General features: G+C 36.4%; 1 protein-coding gene across 1 annotated transcript in view; it reads left to right on the top strand.

Annotated features, from left to right (window-relative positions):
- MED13L (mediator complex subunit 13L) overlaps window positions 1-20691 on the top strand; it is a 271204-nt gene that overhangs the window by 187724 nt on the left and 62789 nt on the right. The gene's annotated exons all lie outside the window — the stretch shown is intronic.

Raw genomic sequence — 20691 nt, 5'->3', positions numbered from 1 at the left:
TCTGTGATTATAAAAAAAAAGTGTTTCTGAATAGTTTAAAAAACAAAACTTCATTCCTATTTATAGATAAGTTTATTTCTTAAACATCATCAACTGAAGAATGTACCTACACAGTATCCCAAGGTATGCTTCTTGGTTTGTCTACTTGTAAACAAGTTTTTGCCCCCCATTTTCTAATCTAAGTTTTTTTTTTTTAAATTACTTTATCACTTCACTGTGAGCAATTGCACTAGCCTTCTAACGTTCTGACTCCCTGCTCCTTGCCATGTATCTCAACCTCACCTGCTCCCCCCATAACAGGCAGGATTTCAGGCTTCTAATAGGTGCAGGCTGCTCACTTGTGCAGTGCGCTCCCTCTCCTCCCTCTCCCCCCCCCCCAGTTGCAAGTACTGATTCCTAGGAAATGAGGTTCCCATGCCTGGTTCAGCCCACTGTCATACATGGTGTCTTCAGAGGCTCTGCCCTGATGACTGTGTTCCCATTTTCAGTTCCTAGAGTGGAGAATATTACCTGTTTCTTTCCCCCTTTGTGACTAATGATAGTCAATTTTAGTTCCCAGGTTGTTCAGAGAGAAGTAAATGGGTTATAAAATGTAACAATTAAAAATAACCTGTATCTTTGCAAGTACAACTCTTATTCAAGGTTTTTCTCAAGACTGGATAAAAACCTAGTATAAATAAAAACACATTTGATAAATATTGTAGTCAAACTTCCCTTACCTTTTTTTTAGTCCCATCTAGCATTTCCATACTATCGAAAGAGAAAGCAAGAGGGAGGACTGTATTGGAAACCTATCTTAACTTCTCGGTATCTCAGATGAAATGTACAGGTTTTGTGGCAGAAAGCAAGGGCAAGGATGCTAGTGGTTAGTGAGGACTGGGATTTGGCAGGCGTGTTGGGAGGAGTCAGACAGGAACTGTAAGTGAGATACCCTAGATCTGTCTGAAGACCCCAGATAATTTTCTTGAGAATTGTCTCCTGACAGCGTTATCATCAGTCTCTATTTTAATTTCCCTATTACCTTAATCTATTTTTTTAATGTTATGTTTTTAATTACTAATATTTTTTTAGCTTACATATATTGACTGTCAAGAACATATCACTTGTATAATATAGCTGACCTATCCATATTGGATAAAGAAAACCACTTATAAAATTAAGTGAAAGCAATAGTGTTTTCCGGCTTTCAACAACTTGGGTGTATCAAATAAAGGAAGGTATTTTCTTTTTTTCTTTTTAAAAAACTTTTATTTACTCATACATAGATGGGAGTAAAAAAGAAATACTATACCATTTCTCCTGCTATGAAAATTCTGATAAATTTCCCTTATGAGTTAAAACATATGTTTATTTGATTATATTTTTACATTTTACTACATACATTGTTAAAATGTTCTAATGTAAACTATTGGAGTTATCTTTGATGAGTGTTAAATTGTAATAGTTTCAGTTAACAAAGAAGCTAATCAAAAGACAAAGGCATTAAATATCCAAAATTTCTTTTAAATGGCCATTCTTTCTGTTATTTTGGGTTATAGAATTACTTACATCCATTTGACATCTTTGTGTTTGATTTTGTTTTTTAAGTGATTCAACTTTTGAAACTAAAAGATGAATCAATAATTCTTTTACTTCATGTGAGTGACTGTAAACCAGCCTACCATATTTTGAATTAGACATGGAATGATAAAAAATGCATAGAAAATGATAGGACTGTATTTTATTTTATTTTTGAGACAGAGTCTCCCTTTGTTGTTCAGGTTAGAGTGAGTTCCATGGCGTCAGCCTAGCTCACAGCAACTTCAAACTCCTGGGCTCAAGCAATTCTCCTGCCTCAGCTTCCTGCATAGCTGGGACTACAGGCATGCGCCACCATGCCCGGCTAATTTTTTTTTCTATATATATTAGTTGGCCAATTAATTTTTCTATTTATAGTAGAGATGGGGTCTCGCTCTTGCTCAGGCTGGTTTCAAACTCCAGTCCTTGAGCAATCCGCCCGCCTTGGCCTCCCAGAGTGCTAGGATTACAGGCGTGAGCCACCATGCCCGTCCAGGACTGTATTTTAATGTTGGGTTTACAAATAAGATGCTTTATAAGCCTACTTTTCCTTTTTTAAGAATATTTCTCTCCAGAGTAGGTTTTATACATTGACTTAGAAATGTCACTATTCATGTGTGTAATTTTTGTTGATTACCTACTATATACCTAAAATATGTCTTGCTGGTGATTTTTGAAAGGCTGGTTAAAATTTTTTGTACATTAGTAATTTTTATTGGATTAATATTCTTTTCCCTTTTTACTTGTAATCTATCTAAAGATGGATGCTAATATTGAAATTAAAATTGAATTGAACTTGAAATTGAATCATTTTTGGTAATCACAATGCTTACTATGTTATTTATTTGAAAATTTTGTATCTTGATGTTGAACAAATTATGTTAAATGTGAGATTTATAGCAAAGCATTTCTCCCCTTATAAACATCATTCTCAAATATGCTGTGACTCATATTTTGTGTCATATCAGTTTTCAGTACCAACTGTTCATAGGTAGAAGAAGGATTAGTCACAAGTTCTCAGAGGCTGCTAGTAAAGGAAGAGAGAACCTACCAAATCAGGAGCTTTTCAGAAGCACCAGACACCCCCATCCAGAATCTGAGTGCAGCTTCCACTGGCAGGATGACCGGAGGGGATTGTTCAGAGCAGCTCTGATGGGAGGAGCTAAGCCTGAGACAGGGGTCCTCAAACTTTTTTAACAGGGGGCTAGTTCACTGTCCCTCAGACTGTTGGAGAGTGCGCACTGTGGGCCTGGAACGAGTTGGCTGCTAAGCAGGACAGGCAGCGGTGGCAAAAACACCCAGAGGGCTGGGTAAATGTGCTAGGTGGCTCGCATGTGGCCCACTGGCCGGCAGTAGTTTGAGGATGCCTGACCTGAGAGAAGGGCAGTTTGTGAATGTACTGAGGCTTTCATTGGTTGTCTTGGTGGGGGTGGAGTGGGGGGGAGGAAGATCCAGTGTTATCTGGGCCTCGGATTGGGATGACTAGATTAAAAGCAGAGAAGAGAAAGCAAAAAAGCACAGTGTTCAAAAGGTCTTTCAAGCATTTTATGATCTTGTTTTGAATGCTATCTTACACTGAATCTGTAAAGAACATATAGCATTTTCTTTCTCGGGAGTCACCATCTGAGAATCAGTGAAATATAAAGGTTCATTTCACCCAAACAAATATATACAGAAGGAGAGTTCCTCCACCACCTTTGCATTCACTGCTTAGATTTGTGTGTGTTTTGTAGTGATCTGTAGGATCTCTTACCATCTCTGTCTCCATGTGTGGCACTTCTAGTCCTTATGTACCATTTGACAGATGCTTACAAAGGGGAAACTAGACAGGAGAGTATAAATGAATCTGTATAAACTTTCCCTAATCACCATGAAAATGACACAAGACTCATCCCACTGATGATAGCTTGTTAGCTGCTGTGACTTCGTATTCTAGGAATGAGATGATGATTTTTGATGATGAGCTTTGGTTCACTTGTTTAATCTTGATTAGTGATGATCTATTCTATTCTGAGGTTAGAAAGAGACAAAAGATTTGAGTTATTTCCAAACATATCTTTGATGTGACTATTCTGGGGATTCGTGAGGAATGACACTTAATATTTTTCTACCTGTTGATTGTTTGTCGGTCATAGATGTCTACCAGATTCTCAAAGGTCACAGTTCACATGCCTGCCCAGAGAAATATTCCTTCAGTGTGATAGTTAATCTAGTCAGGTTTTTGAATCTCAGTCTTTAGATGCTGTGTGTTCTTATCAGCTAGGGTTGCCACCTATAGCATGGCCTCTTTTTTTCACTCTTCTTCCCCCTAGTATCACAGAGCTGATCTTAATCTTGGACCGTTTTGATTTCTCTGTGTTGCTGTGAAGTGAACACAGAGCTAACATTCACTGTGTGCTTTTTTTTTTTTTCCTTTGGAATTGTTTGAACTGGCAGAGCTCCTGAATCAGCAGTACATTTGTGTTATGCCAAGATACAGACTTTACTTTTTCAGTGCTGAATCTACACAGAAACTTAATTGGTTAAATTTTTTTGAAAACACTTACTTATGGACCGTTTGAAAAGTGCTTATGTTTGCTTTGAAATTACCGAAGCTAAATCATGCATTTGTAATCCATAGCGTGGCTACTGGAATACAAAGTTGATTTATTCTTGTGGTGATTAAGCTCCAAGGATGAAAAAGAGGACCTCCTTCTCTTGCTATTGGTCGAAGTAAGAAGTAGCATATAGTATACTATTGTCATTCTTAGTCACATGAACTCCTAATGCTTTCTTGACACATTTGTTTAGAGAAAATATTCTTAAAACATGGACATCTGCTTTACATGCAGTGGTAAGAATCTTTAGATTACGCATGAATATTGCATTGAATTAACCCTATTAATTAGGCTTCAGAGTTGTTCAAGGAAAAGAACACAGCTTTGTGGCAAGGTTCCAAACACATGCCAGTTTGAATAAAATACACGCTTTTCTGTTACTTTTACCCTTTCCCACTGTTTGAGCATCATCGAGTCATTCTGCTTTTGGTTAGGATGGGGCGAGGAATCTGCCAGTAGTGGGGGGAGGTTGAGTAGAGTGGTTTTATTCCTAGATATATATTTTTATATGTTATCAAAATAAATAGATACATGCATGCACACATACTGTGAAAAGCCAGATGAAGGGTGTACTCTTGGCTCCTGGTTTAACTTGCCTGTTTTAATTAAGAAAATGATGACACATATACTGATTATGCTAACATGTTTTAGAGCATGTTTTACTTTTTGTATTAGATTTCTCTGATAATGCATTTCTTTTTCTATTACTAAACATGATTAATGTGCCACATAGTGTTAACTGCGCTCTTTCCCCAAAGACATCAAATAGGAGGCAGCGTGTGTAGAAGCTAAATTATTCGGAGAGGAGTCAGTGATTGATTTAAATATAAAAGGATTAATTGGTCCCTGAACCAGACTGTTAAACTGTACTGTGATCTTGACTGAAAGTGGAAGAATTACAAGTGCATTGCGTAGAATAAATTAATACATTTTTCATGGCTTTAATCCTTTTTTCTGTATTGCTTATTGTGGTTTTATGTACTGCACTATATTGTATGCTTAATTGATGCAGGAGGGATTCAGTGTATAATGATTAAATGGGATATAGGGGTAGAACTGTTCATCCATTGAGTTTTAAGCTGGTCCAGTTCTTCCAGGATATTTTAATGTGTCTCCATGGAATATTTCTAGGAAATGTTACCAGTGATGATCCCAGCACAGAAGTTAAGTGTTACTTAATAAGAAATTGAAAAGTTTCCATTCTGTGAGGACATTGTTCAAGATGAACATCAGCTAACAAAGGGTAAATGTAGTTCTTTAATCCTTAGAAGAACTCAATTGAGACTTTAGTTCTTGAGGGTAAACAGTATAATGGCATCATACCCAAAGAAAATTTTCTTTTTATAATTATTTCTATTCAAATAATATTGATTTTTCTCATTCTGACTCATAGGCTGATATTGCATTCATACAGGATGCTGCTTTTTAAGGGTATCAGCCTCATCAGTCCTTTCCAGGGAGAAGAAATTTGTTTTTATTCACCTCTGTTCTATTGCTGCTTTTATAAATAAAATGTAAATCATGTGAGTTCTGCTTTCAAATAGTAATCCTAGTAATAAAACAAGAGCAGAAAATTTTGTTTAGAGGGGTAATACAAGATGTATTTGTGGCTTTACTAGCAATATAAATTTCAAGTTTCAGAATGGTGTCTTTGAGATACTTCTTTTTACCCTGTCTCACCACATCTTTTCACTTATAATTTAATATACCTTGCCTCTCATTATTATCTCAGCTTCCGAGTAATAATTAAGTATGGGATATTTTAAAATGGGCACAGCTTCTCTGAGAATGGAGATAGAGAATCATTAGAATTCCAGAATTTGAAGGCACCTTAAAGGTCATCCTATCCCCCAACCCTTTCAATACACTTGAGTTTCCTCCACCCCTCCTTTAGGGATAGCAAATATACTACCTTTCTTGTTAGCCTATTTTTTTCTTTAAATAGCCCAGTTGGAAAGTTATTCTTTATATTGAATTGAAATCTATTTTTTTCCATAGTGTCTATATCTGAGGCACTTGGTTGCTGTGCCTGAGTCCTCAGGTATTCCATGAAGTATTGACTGGTGCATTGCCACATTTTGATTAATGTATAAAATTTATATTTGCCACAGTTGGGGGAGATTACATACTATTCCAGTAATGATTGTGAACATATAATGCTGAGTAAAATAGGTTCCATGGCATGGCATACTTAAATATAACTTGTACGTTGAAGACAGTTTTTATCTCTTTGTTGAGTTTTCTCATCTCTTGGTTAAGTATTTCTATTCCTTCAATTATTGTCATGTTGGGTGGTTTTAAGTTCTTTTGGTCATTCTCCTTTGAGTATGTTCTACTTTACTCAATATCCTTTTTAATTGTGGCATATAGAATTAAACTCAGTGTTCCAAACGTTGTTCAACTAGCATAGAGTTAGAGCAGAGCAGATCCTTAGCTCTCTTGTTCTTAATGGGTGATTTTTAACATTTTCTGCCCCAACCTGTCTGATGTATGGGGCACATATCTGATGTAGTCTCATTAGTAACACTGGCTTTCTAGGACTGTAGTTTTTAGGGGAGATAAGCTTGAAAAGCAGTCTCCCGTGGGGATTCTAATTACCATCCACCCTCAGTGCTAATGCTCTAGATACTCTACATCTAGTTCAATCAGTGCATCTTATGAGTGCCTTTTCTCTTTTTGCCAATCACATGTAGTGACCTCCTGTTATCAGGTAAAACCCCCTCTAGTTGGTCTTTGGGGAGTCCTAAACTTACACAAGCTATAGATGAATTTTAGCCTAACTCTATAGGCTATATAGTATTCCATTGTGTGAATATACCCCAATTTATTTGTCCATTGTAGAATGGGTTGACAGGAGTTTGGATAGTAGTTTCCAGTCCTGATATGTGTTTAAGATCAGTAAATAAGTCTGTCAGAGTCACTTAGTGAGAAATTGGTAGATTTGATAGAGTCTTTCATTTTTTGAGTAAATGACCTGACTGACCCAGAGAAAAGTGATGATTATCACATTTCTACCCCACTTTTATTAGCATTATAAAAGGAGAAGATTATTTTAGGTGGAAATCTCTGAATTTAATGTAAAATAGGTTGTGTTATTATTTTATTTATTGTTACTCTTCAGGTCATGATAGTAATCAGATTCTTAAGTGTAAGTACTAATTAGAAAAACTGGTATTTATTCAGATGATAATTTGATTCAAATATTACTTTATAACTTCATTATTTGCTTTTAGTGAATTTTGTTACTAAACTAAGTGAATTCTGTTTTTCTAAAAGGAGAAAATATGAATGGATTATTTTGACTCAGTTTAAATTCATTAAACTCCCAATGCCAATGTGTGTGTATTTGCAGAGTTGGTGGGGAAGCTTCTGTCATTAAAACAAAAATTAAAGGAAAAAACCCACAATTTTCTTTTTTCTCTTTACCTATTGTTAGGAGAAATATTGTTAAAAGACTTGTGTCACATACTGGCTTGCTGAAAACATGGTGGCATTTTTTGCTTTTCCCAATCCCCTTAAAAGAACCTGAGGATGGCAGTACAGTGGCTGAGCTGTGTCACTTTCTGTGCAACTGCACCCTCAGACTTTCACCTAGGTGCTCTCACTCACCCCACTGGTTTAAACACCGTCTTTAGGCACCATCTCCCAAATGTTGGTACCTCACCCTGACCTCTTTCCTTAGTTCCATACTAATGTGTCTGACTGCCCTCATGGTGTGTCTACTTGTCTATCCTGTCAACCCCATTTCTAAAATACTTCCTGAACCCATGCTCTCCTTGTCTCCACTGCAACCACCTAGTTAGTCTAAGCCATGCTTTTCTCTAACGTGGGCTGCCATCATAGCCTCCTAGCTGTGTTCCTGAGTCTTCTTTTAACTCCTTCATAATGAATTGCAGCTGAAGTGATCTTTTCAGCATATAACTGAGACAATGGTAATTCTCTTGCTTTACATCATTTAGGGGCTCATCAGTGTATTTAGAATAAAATTCAAACCCCATACCATTGTTTAAAAACTTATATGAGTTGGCCCTTGCATACCTCTCTAACCTCATTTTGTATCTTCCTGTATGTTAGCTTAAACACAGTCACCATTCTGTTCCCTAAACACATTAAGCTTGTTTCTACACTTAAGGCCGTTCCCTCTGCTTACACCCCTGTCTTTTAGATCTCACAAGGGCTGACTTTTTCTCATTTTCCCCTTTCCCCACCCACCTCTATCTGCTGTTAAATGTGTCCTCTCTTCACCCTTGCCGCCTCCTGCTGCCACTCTGGGACATCATTTTATTTTCTTCATAGCTTTTTTTTTTTGAAAATATCTTCTAAGAACTTTGGAACTGTCTTACTGCCCCAGCAGAGTGTAAGCTCTGCAAGAGTGGGGATTCTGGGGGGTCTTCACTGTGGTACGCTTGGCATTTAGGGCAGGTCTTGCACATTTGCCGAATGAGCGAATGAACTGGTAGTTACCTGAACTCCTGATTCTTTATAATACAAGGAAATTCTCTGTCAGAATCTTTCATCTCTAAACTTTTTGGAAATTGGTACTCTCAAAAACAAAATTGGGTCCCTGGGTGTGCACCCCTTAAGAGCAAAATGCCAGCTCCAAGGACACCATCAAGAAGAAGCTGACAGGGATCAAGCATGAATTACAAGCAAACTGCTATGAGGAGGTCAAGGACCTCTGCACTCTGACAGAGAAGCTGGGGGCAGTGCTGTCATCTCCCTGGAGGGCAAGCCTTTGTGAGCCCCCTCTGGCCCCCTGCCTGGAGCATCTGGCAGCCCCAGACCTGCCCCTGGGGGTTGCAGGCTGCCCCCTTCCTGCCAGACTGGAGGGGCTGGGGGGATCCCAGCAGGGGGAGGGCAGGCCCTTTACCCCAGTTGCCAAACAGTCCTCCCACCCACTCTGTTTTCCTCCTCCCTCCATCCCTGACTGTTCTGGCCTTCCCAAACTGCTTTTGATCTTCTGATTCCTCTTGGGTTGAAGCAGACCAAGCTTCCCCCAGGCACCCCAGTTACCCCACTTAGGGGGGGCCTGTATTTTTTTTAACAACACCCCTACTCCTCACCTGTTCTATCCCTTCTCATGCTGCCAACTTCTAACTGCAGTAGTGACGCCGTGGTTGTCTGTTTAGTTCTGTGTGTAAAAGGAGTGTTGTGGAGATGACCCTTCCTTTTTCTCTGGTTGCAGCCACTCATGGAAGCAGGACCAGTAAGGGACCTTCGATTAAAAAAAAAAGATTTCAAATGGATTCTGCTGAGGAAGAGGAGGGCAATTAAGATGTGTTCTCTGAATGCTACACAAGGATTCTGAGACTTGAAAACTTAATAAGCATCTGTTAATTTAAGCATTCACATTTTTTTTTGTAGTGACCAGATGCTGATCATATGTGCTTGTCATTAAATAAATATAAACATAACTACTGTACGGATCAGGCTAGTTTGAAGAGTGGGTATGTACCGAGTATCCCCAGAGTACACACCCACTTTTTAGGTGCTACCTCATGTGAAGGTTCATATGTTTCTGTTTATCCCTTTACTTAGATGTTAATGCCATCCTTATATTGAATAAATATTATCTTTTAGATTTATATTACCTGATAATTCTGTTAGTTTTAATATTCCCCTTTTCTTTTATATCCTTTCAGTTGAATGTTGCTTCACTAAGAGAAATTGCTTTTAACTGTTAAGAATCAAAGTTAATTCTGTTCAGAATTTGTATAACATATTGCAAAACCTGTAGCTATGTTTGGCTTCATAGTTTTATAAATACTATAAGAAAAGTAGGAGCATCTTATGTTTATTTTTCTGTTGGTTTTAGCCATCAGATTTACATAAGGGTTTAGAGGATTTAGGATCATGAGCAATGTTGATGATTGAGCTGCACTGTGTTTTGATTAAAGAAAAAGAAAACCTAGCTTCTAGTATAGCCCTGTGGCATGGGAAGAGTATGGAAGATAAATACTTGCTGATAACAGCATTCTACCAAATAAGTGTCAGCTCCAATTCTATTTTCCTTTTGCTGGGAATACCATGACCTCCTTTGTGTACTGGTGAATGAGACATCTTGCAGTAGTGCTGAGTATGAAAGGCCTTGCTCTCTGGTAGGCTAATGCCAAATGTTGGAAAGCCTTTAAAGAACTTGCCAAGCCACAGGAGTGTCAGCTGTTAGCTTTGAAGCAGGGCAATCTCAAAAGGTGGATTTCTTCTGTTGCTTTGTTTGTTGTAGGCATTGTCTTATACTATAACATAACACTTATCAATTTCTTAGAATAGGAGGGGGAGGGAGGGGGTATGAATATGGATCCTTCCCTCTTTCCTGCCTCACCTCATTCTACAAGTATTTAAGGTAGCTTACATATAATAAATTTAACGAGGTAGGAAAAAAATAGATGAGGAATCATAGATAGAGGGAAAAATAAGGGTTGATGTTCATAAGTGATGAAAACTCCAATAGTGGCTTATGGAGAAATAACTTTGTGAAAGCAGAAAGGCTACATACCCAGCACTGGTACTATGTAGCAGGTTTTCTTTCTTAGCTGTTTTTTTGATTGACCATGTAGGTGAAGTCCTCCTTGCTGTTGTTCACCTGCTGAATGGTAGCATATCGAAACGCCCATCTGCTTTACGCTGTTTTGGCAGGGCATTGCTCCCACTGTGAGCTGGGTGTGGGAATCGAGGCAGATGTCAGAGGTCTGTCCCTACATTTCTTTCAAGCTGGCAAGAATTCCACCATGACTGCCACTCAGGCTCTCCCGTAGGTGTCAGAATCTGTCATAATGGTTGGGTGTTTTTATAAAACATAAGCAAACATTTATGATTTTAAGATGTGCTATAAAAATGTATTTTGTAATTTCAGTTTAGCAACAGGGAGCCGTGGAGATAGGCTAGTTTATGCTTTTAGGTTGAGTTAAAAGGATATGTAAAGTCTTAGTATTTTAGTGCCAGTTGATCCTTTATTGTTCTTAGTAATATATAATACCTTAGTATTTAATGAGAGAAACAGAAAAATTTATGTGGTTCCCCATCATCCCCAATGTCTACTACTCCTACTTTGTTTAAAATAACACCACCAACAACAAAGGATGAAAGGTTTGTTTTATACTTAAAAGAAAAAAAAAGAATTCCAAGCATGTCTTAAAGTGAGTAATAAAAGAACTTTGGTGGTTATGGGTTACCTAATGTAAATGTCGCTTTAATCTGTATGTTCTGTCAGATACACGCCCCACTGAATTTTCAAGATCTGTCCAGAGAATGTGAGTGGATAATCTGGCCTAGTTTAATAACCTCATGAGAGATTTCAATCAGATGACTTTCATAATCCTCAAGTTTTGTGTGTGTGGGCTTCTGATTTTTCAGGCACACATCACTTAACTAGAGTAGTTCTTACATCTGTTTTGGCATCTTGAAAATTCTCTTATATTAGTTTTTGCCACTAGGGTTGGATTGTTTGACTCAAACTCTTCCAGCCTTTGAATCAAAGACATAATGAGCTATAGTGCAAGTGAAGTACCAGAGAGGAATGTTAAGTCCTATAGACCACAAAATCACCATATTTGTATTAACACGAGGTGTGCTGCTGCAGTGGTACCACTATAGTGCCAGGAATGGAACTCTGTGATCCAAAAGAGTTAATCACCACCCAGGTGCCAGATTTACTGCCAGAGAACAACTGGGCATTGAGGATAGAAGGATAGAAAAAAGCAGCCATATACAGATTGAGTATCCCATATCTGAAACGCTTGGGACCAGAAGTGTTTTGGATTTCAGATTTTGGAATATTTACATATGCAGAATGAGATATCTTAGGGTTGAGATGCAAGTCCAAATACAAAATTTGTTTGTGCTTCATATATACCTTGTATATAGAGCCTGAAGTTAATTTGATACACATACACACACACACACACACACACACACACACACATACACATATATATATATATATATATATATAATTTTTCTTTTCTTTTCTTTTGGAGCTAGGGTCTTGCTCTGTTTTCCAGGCTAGAGTGCAGTGGCATCATCATAACTCACTGCAACCTTAAATTCCTGGGCTCAAGCATCCCCTCGCCTCAGCCTCCCAAGTAGGCTGAGACTACAGGCACATACCACCACATGTGGCTATTTTTTCTAATTTTTTTTTTTTTTTTTTTGTAGAGATGGGGTCTTGGTATATTGCTCAGGCTGATCTCAAACTTCTGGCCTGAAGTGGTCCTCCTATCCTGACCACCCAAAGTGCTAGGATTATGGGCATGAGCCACCACACTTGGCCCAATATGCAATATTTCTAATAATTTTGTCAGACTCACCACATGAGATAAGGCATGAAATTTTCCATGCTATCATGTCAGCATTCAAAAAGTATAAGATTTTTCACTTAGTGTGCCTGTGTGTGTACGCACATGTGTGCACGGGTATGTGTTTGTGTTTATTTTTGTGAAGGTAAAGTATTCGTTGAGGCAACTTTGTATTGTATTGTAACAATGTAATTGGTAACTTTTTCTTAAAAGGGTGATTATTCTTAGAACTATAATGGCAATTTAGTAGTTATAAGTACTATCTCTCTTTAAAAATAATTATGTGCAATTAACTTTCTTGGACATTTTCATTGCCTTATAATCAAATTGAATTTATAATTTAAAGAGAAAATATATGAAATAGTAAAAGTACCTCAGAGCCTCACAAAATAATTTAATCAAATCTTACTATTTGTATATTATAATGCCCTTTTAAGAAAAAGGGATGAAAGTTGAGGCCTGTCCAGTAAGAGAAAGCTCAGTATACTGGTGAGCAAAGGGTTCAACATTGTCTTTGTGAGGGTTGCCAGAGTAAACTGTGTATTTTTAAGGAAAGGAAACGTTAAAGTAACATTAGCAATATTCCCAAATGAGGATCTATATAATGAGGCAAATTACTTCTGGCAAGAGGTTTGGTTAATGACAACTTAGAAAAATTTAAGATGATAAGTTCATAACACAGAAAGCATTTAGATAAAATTATCTAATGCGTTTTGCATTGTGAATCTGTTATCAAAACACTTTTACACTATGAAAAGAACAGGAGTTTATTAATATTCATAATGCATTTTGAAAGCACATGTAATAGTTGCATTCTGAAAACTCAGTGTGAGAAGTAAAAATATCCTTTGAGGATTTAGAATATTGTAAGAGACTAAAATGATCTGGAATACTAGTCCTTTTTCTTTTGTGTTTATACAAGTTCTTTCCCAGCTACCTCAGTTACAACCCATACCGACTCCTTGTGTTACCTAAGTAAGCAGTCTTATTTTTTTAAAAAACCTGGGGATTACATATTACCTCCTCCTATTGATAATTAAACTCCTTCCCACTTTAAAAATATTCACTATGCACATTAACTGTTCTTGTTTCTCTCATGAACTTTCTAAAGAACAATAGTTTAATCTTTGGTTATGACTAAAACAGCCTTCATTCATTCAGTGACTATTTATTTATTTATTTGAAATATTATAGGGGTATAAATGTTATGGTTACATGAATTGCTTTTGTATGGTATGAGTCAAAGTGTGTCCATCACCCAGATAGTGTGCATTGTATCTGTTAGGTGGGCATTTACTCATCCACCCCCCACCTGCTTGAATTTCATTGAATTTTACTACCATATGTACACATGAGCATTGATCTGTTAGTTCCAATTTAGTAGTGAGTACATGTGGTGTTTGTTTTTCCATTCTTATGACAATTCACTTAAAGGATGGTGTCTAGTTCCATCCAGGTTGTTACAAAAATGGGTATTAGTTCACCTTTTTTATGGCTGAGTAATACTCCATGGTATACATATACCACATTTTATTAATCCACTTATGTATCGCTGGGCACTTGAGTTGTTTCTACATCTTTGCGATTGTGAACTGTGCTGCTATAAACATTCCAGTGCAAGTGTCCTTTTTATAAAACATTCAGTGACTATTTATTGTTATGCACCATACACTGTGCTAGGTGCTGGGGATATAGAGGGCAGTGGGACAGACATACTTTCTCCCTCAGGGAGCTCACATTATGATGGGGGAGACCCCCAAAATTAATAAATGCAAATTATGCTAAGCTCTGTGAAGGAAATAAATTAGTGGATGGAAGCATTGGACATATGAATGGAAGTAGTAAGAGATGAGGTTGGAAGGATAGAATGAAACCCAGTTTTTTTCCCTATTGGAATATAGTTTTAGTTTTACTTATTGGACCTCTAAGAATATAGAATTTTAGCCACTTATGATAATAAGGTAGACTATATGATATTTTGTAAATAGTAGGAAAACTTATCCTGCCAGGTCTCCCGTCATTCCCCTGGGTTCAGGTCATTTCTTAGAGAAGTCTTAAAAGATTGCATTGGGTACAAACCAATATAAGATATTATATTATAATTACATACTGAGGGATTTTTTGTTGTCATTATCATTTTTAAAGATTTAGTATTAAAGTACAAAATTTCCACTGAGGTGTCCTGCCAGAGTTTTTCAGCTTCATATTTCTACAGAACTCTTTTAAAATGTTTGGGCTCTTGTTCTGCATGCTAGTGAATGCCATAGTTCCATGTTAGTATTTTTGTCCCTTTCAAAAGTTTTTAATGTTGTTTGCTTAGGAAAGTATAAAATGTCTAAGTACTGATTCTCATTTTATTTATCTCCATATCCCTAAATGTCATATCGTGTCTGCCACAATGATAGATGTGCTTAGTTTGTAAATGTTTCCTGATGAAGTAAATTTCTCTGATAGTATGGGTGCAAAGCAAGAGGTACCTACTCTTGGCAGTGAAGAAAGAGATCTCTATGGAAAGAGTTAATATGAGAAGCTTCGCTCTGTGGAGAAAGTAGAAGAGGGGCATGGTGGACATCTGTGCTAGTTTCCTTTCTAGCCTGGAGAATCTAGGCTACCCTGGGCCTCCGATAAAGTCAGCACTATAGTATACTCCATAGCTGTAGGAATATGCCCCATGCAGCCTCCCTCCAGAGGAACAAAGATTGTTAGAAATTCTCAAGGCCAGAGGTACGTGTCCCCTAATATATTCCTGCTTTCCGTTTGTGTTCTTCCCCACCACATGACTCAGAATTTCAGGCTTTATTTCTGAGTCTCCTAGTAAAATGCCAGAAGATTTTAAAGAAAAGGTATAAGTATCTGAAACTCTATTGATGTAGCATCTACCTGCACCAAGTACCATGCCAAGTACCAGGGTCCAAAACGATAGATAAAGCATGATTCATGTCCTCACAAATTTAGTAAGATTGGCTAAACATGAACTTAAGAGAAATTGAAGTGCTGTGACTGAGATATGCACAGAGCTCTCTGGGCGTATTGAGCCTGCTCTGGGGCTTTAAAGGTAATTTCTCAGGAAAGATGAGTAGGAGTTAGATGAAGGATAAGAAGAGTTTCTTCTAGGCAAAAGAATGGCACTAACAAAAACATAGAGATAAGAAGCAGTGTGGCACCTGCAGTAAGTGTTCAGTCTTGAGGTAGAGAGTGTTTGGATGACCCTAGGAAAGTAGCTCATGGAGTAGCACAAACGAATTTTGTGTTTGGACTTGCATCTCAACCCTAAGATATCTCATTCTGCATATGTAAATATTCCAAAATCTAAAATCTGAAACACTTCTGGTCCCAAGCATTCCTGATATGGGATACTCAATCTATATATGGCTGCTTTTTTCTACCCTTCTATCTTCAATGCCCAGTTGTTCTCTGGCAATAAATTTGGCACCTGGGTGGTGCTTAGCTCTTCCGGATCACAGAGTTCCATTCCTGGCACTATAGTGGTACCAGTGCAGCAGTACACCTCCCTCCTTGCACAGACATCTTTCATCCCTCCCTCCCACAAATCAGTCTTACCTAATATCTTGTCTTCTTTTAGTCTGCTCATAAGACAAGTTTCATTTTGTCAGTCTTTTCTATTGCTTTTTTTTCTATTTTATTAACGTGTATTTTTATCTACTATTTTCATACTTACGTTTTGTTGTGTTTACTCTTTGTTTTCTTTTTTCAATTTCATTTATTTTAAGACTTCCAGGCATAAAAGGATATAAATTACCCTCTAAGTACTGTTTCTCTTAGATTTTGACAAGTGTTACTTTTGTTGTCATTCGAGTTTAAATATTTTGTGATTTCTGTTGTGATTTATTCTGTAATCCATGATTTATTTAGGGAGTATATGTTTAAGTTGTCGAATAAAAGGATTTTATTTTAACCTTTAAAAAAAACCTGATTTCTGACTAATTTGCACTGTTGTTAAAGAATTTGTAGTCTGTATGATACCATCAATTTTTTGAAATTTAAAACTTGTCTGTGTCTATTTAATTTTTGCAGTTTTTCCATGTGTTCTTGGAAAGAGAATAGGTTATCTATGGAAAGCCAACATGTATACTGAAGTTTATATATTTTTGTCAATTCTATTTTTTATATTAATGCTTTGCTTATTCTATTAAATGCTGAGACAAGTATACTAAAATCCTTATTAATTTTCAATTTATCAGTTTCTCCTTGTATTTTGATTTTTTTCTTTACAGAAGAAGCTGTGTTGTATGCCATGTGGATGTGTACATACATGTTCATGACTGTTTAAATCTCTTGTTGAATTCCTCTGTATTATTGTAGAATGATGAACTTAATTTTAAAATATTTTAATAAGTTTTATTTATTGTTATTTCTATGCCAGTTTTATTTTTGTTAGGATTTATTTGGCATATGAATTTCTACCTTTCATTTTAATTTGTTTGGTAAGATTTTACTTTGCATTTGTTTGGTAAGTAAGCATGTAGGTGGATTTATTTTAATTTTTCAGCCACCCTGATAATCTGTGCCTTTTCACTAGTTTATTTTTTTTCATACTCTTATCTTTTCAACTTCATCTTTCTCTAGCACAATGATGTAGCCACCTGCCTTCTAAAAATGTCCTTTAAAAGGGCAAACTCTCTTCAATTCCATACGTCTGCGCATATAATTTTCTCTCCTTTGGAGTGGTCTTTGCCACTCTCCTCTTTCTTATGATTCAAAGCTCAGTTGAAATGCCTTGTTCCCTCCCCCCCTCCTTTTTCAGATATGTTTTTCTTTGACCAATCCCTTTCTAAAATAGATCCACCTCCCATTATTTTCTATCTTAGTACTTTATTTCTTTTATAATGCTTTTAAAGTTATTTATTTTTATCTACATATGGGTTATTTAGTGATATTCATATTAATATTACTGTTATTTTTAATCATTTCTGTGTTGGTTATTTAGTATTAGTCATTAGAGAGAGACAAAAGAGCTATCATGGTCAAGAGGAGGTATTTCAAGGTTGGGTTACCTGAGGAAAACAGAGGAAGAAATAAAGATGATTTATGAGTGGGTAAGATATGTATGAGAGTATGCTTCCAGAGAAAAAGGAATATGTAAGACTCCAAGGAAGGGTGAGATAAGTTTGACTGCAGAGGTGTTTAAGGTGAGAAAGAGGTCATATGAACAGTGACCTAAATCAGACCTGATTTAGATCTAACCCTAACCCTGAGTGGAAAGTGGAGAATTAACACAGTTGAGAAGGCCTGGAATACTTGTCAAGTGGAGTGCCCTAAGACAGCAGGGGTGAAGCTCCAGTTGTAGTTTGAATGAACTTGTAGTGTTTTTGGTTCTGTGCATTCATTTGACTGTATCTTCTGGCCTACAGCAGTAGGGGGGATAGAATTGATGCAGGGACAGGTTTGAGTTTTATATATATATATTTTATATATATATAAAACTGAATAGGATTCCATTGTATATATATTGCACATTTTCTCTCTCCATTCATTTGTTGTGGACACTTAGGTTGATTCCGTATTTAGCTATTATGAACAGTGCTGCAGTAAACATGAGAGTGCAGATATGTCTTTCACATACTGATTTCACTTCCTTTGGATATAGACCCAACAGTGGGATTGTGGATCATATAGTAATTCTACTTTTAATGTTTTTGAAGAACCTCCATACTGTTTTCCATAATGGTTCTACTAGTTTACGTTCCATGTTGGTTAATTACCAATATTGTGTAAGAATTCCTTTTTTTCCTATATCCTTGCCAACATTTATCTGTTGTCTTTTTGATAATAGCCATTCTAACTGGAGTGAGGCGATATCTCACTGTGGTTTTGGTTTGTATTTCCCTGATGATTAGTGTTGTTGAGCATTTTTTCATATACCTGTTGGCCATTTGTATTTTTTTGTTTGGTCGGTTGGTTTTCGGGGGGAGGGTTTGAGAACAAAACTCAGGGCATCAGACTACCTGACTTCAAAATATAGTACAAAGCTATAATGACCAAAACACCATGGTGCTGGCACAAAAACAAACACATAGTCCACTGGTACAGAATAGAGAGCCCAGAAAAAAATTCATATATTTACAGCCAACTGATTTTTGACAAAGTGTCAAGAACACATGCTAGGCAAAGAGTAGTCTCTTCAATAAATGGTGTTAGGAAAATTGGATATCCCATGCAGAACAATGAAACTAGAGCCCCGTTTCTCACTCTGAACAAAAATAACTCAAAATGGATTAAAGATTTAAATGTAAGACCCAAAACTATGGAACAACTAGAAGACAACATAGGGGAAATGGTTCTTGACATTGGCCTGGGCAAAGATGTTTTTGGGGGTAAGACCTTAAAAGCACAGGCAGTGAAAGCTAAATGAAACAAATGGGATTACATCAAACTAAAAAGTTTCTGCACAGCAAAGGAAACAACAGAATAAAGAGATAATCCACAGAATGGGAGAAGATGTTTGTAAATAATACATTTGACAAAGGATTAATATCCAGCATATATAAGGAATGCAAACAATTCAATAGTAAAAAATAAATAATCTAATTAAAAATGGACAAAAGACCTGAATAGATATTTCTCAAGCGAAACCAAATATGTCATTTGTTCTTGTCTCTGCGAAGCATTTGTATATTCCAAATTGAAGAAATCACTACATTTTAGCCTTCCTATGGCCTTTGCTTTTATTTCTATATATGTACATATGCCTAGCTTTGTTTTATTCATATGCTTTCATATCAATCTCTTGCTAGTGTATATGCTCCTTGAAGGCAAGGACCATGTTTTATTCAGTGTCACTTTAGGCACATTGCACCATTCTTTGGACTTACGAGTTGCTAAGAAAAATGTTGGTTGTATTTGTTCTCATGCACAGTTGGGAATCAGTGGAATAGTGAACATATTCTGTGGCTACAGTCCACATCTATAATTCCCACCAGCTTCCCAGCTTCTTATAAATAAGCTATTGACTACATGGGGTAGTAGGCATGACTAGGGGTGAGTCAACTCAAACCTCTCAGCTAAAATTTACAGTTCAAAAATTAGCCAATCTACAATCAGTAAAACTATGTTTTAGTCCTGTTATGTGCCAGACATAATGTTACCTGTTAAGGATGATGTGATTCTACTGTCATTTTCATAAATAAAAGACAGCATGTTTTTACTGTTGATATGGTTGCATACTTGCATATGTTTAAATTATGTGTATCTTTCCTCTTTGTGAACTTGAAACTTAGAAGTGTGATGTTAATTTTTTTTTAAATTTTCAAAATTTTATAAAATTTTAGTCATTATCTTGCACTTAGTCATACTAAATACCCAAATACCAAGACTTGGTGTTTCTTATTGATGAAACGTCACATTCTATTAAAACACAAAATGTTAGGGTGTCTCAGCATACTTGTCAAAGAAGAGTATATGTGCTTCACTGTGTGATAAAGAGTAACATTTTAATCATTTTTATTTCAGTTTTTCCTTAAAGTATTATAATTTTATACTTGAAACAAAATTTAATTTTTTGAGCGATACTCAGAATGCATTTTATAATATTTTAGAGAAGTTTTGAAAAGAACTGACATCTTAGAGATAATTTTTTAATTGGTGGTTGCCTGGCCTTTTTTAGTAAAAGTGATTTTGCTTCATCAGGCAAGTGTTCTTACGAGCTGTTTTGAGAAATGGGCTATGCTAGCTTAGGGCCAAAGTTAACAACTTGGAAAGAATGTACCACTGTAGTGATATTGAAATTATTTTTCTCTGTAATACTTCATTTTTATCAGTTTTTAGCTGGTTATGTGTAAAAAGGAACAGTGGAATCCTTCAATAAAATGTTTCGATCAGAAGTAAGTTGTAAAAATTAAATATAATAGATTAGCAGACTATTTGGAGACTTATATTACCTTAACAGTTGTATATTGAGAATATATATACAACAATGTCCTTAATTGCTATTTTTATATAAACAGTTTTAACCTTTTAGTAATGTTATAAGCTTATAAATTTGATGTTATGTTAGATTGAACATAAGCAAAACTATTTGTCTTTGTTCCTAGAATCAGTTACAAGCCAGGTCAGAATCCAGTCAGGTTGCCTTTTGATCTTGTTCATAAGCCACCTTTTTTTGATAAGTCTTTTAAATGTTTCCTCATTTATTTGACTTAATACATTTTTGGGCGCTTGCCATGAGAAGGTAGAAAAATGTTGGAATTCTTTCTCTGTTCTCAGGTGTTTATAGTTGGCATAGG

Source organism: Microcebus murinus, chromosome 22 (assembly GCF_040939455.1).
Source record: "Microcebus murinus isolate Inina chromosome 22, M.murinus_Inina_mat1.0, whole genome shotgun sequence".
Taxonomy (NCBI): Eukaryota; Metazoa; Chordata; class Mammalia; order Primates; family Cheirogaleidae; genus Microcebus; species Microcebus murinus.
Note: the sequence above shows the minus strand (reverse complement) of the source record. Positions and strands in the feature narration are given on the sequence as shown.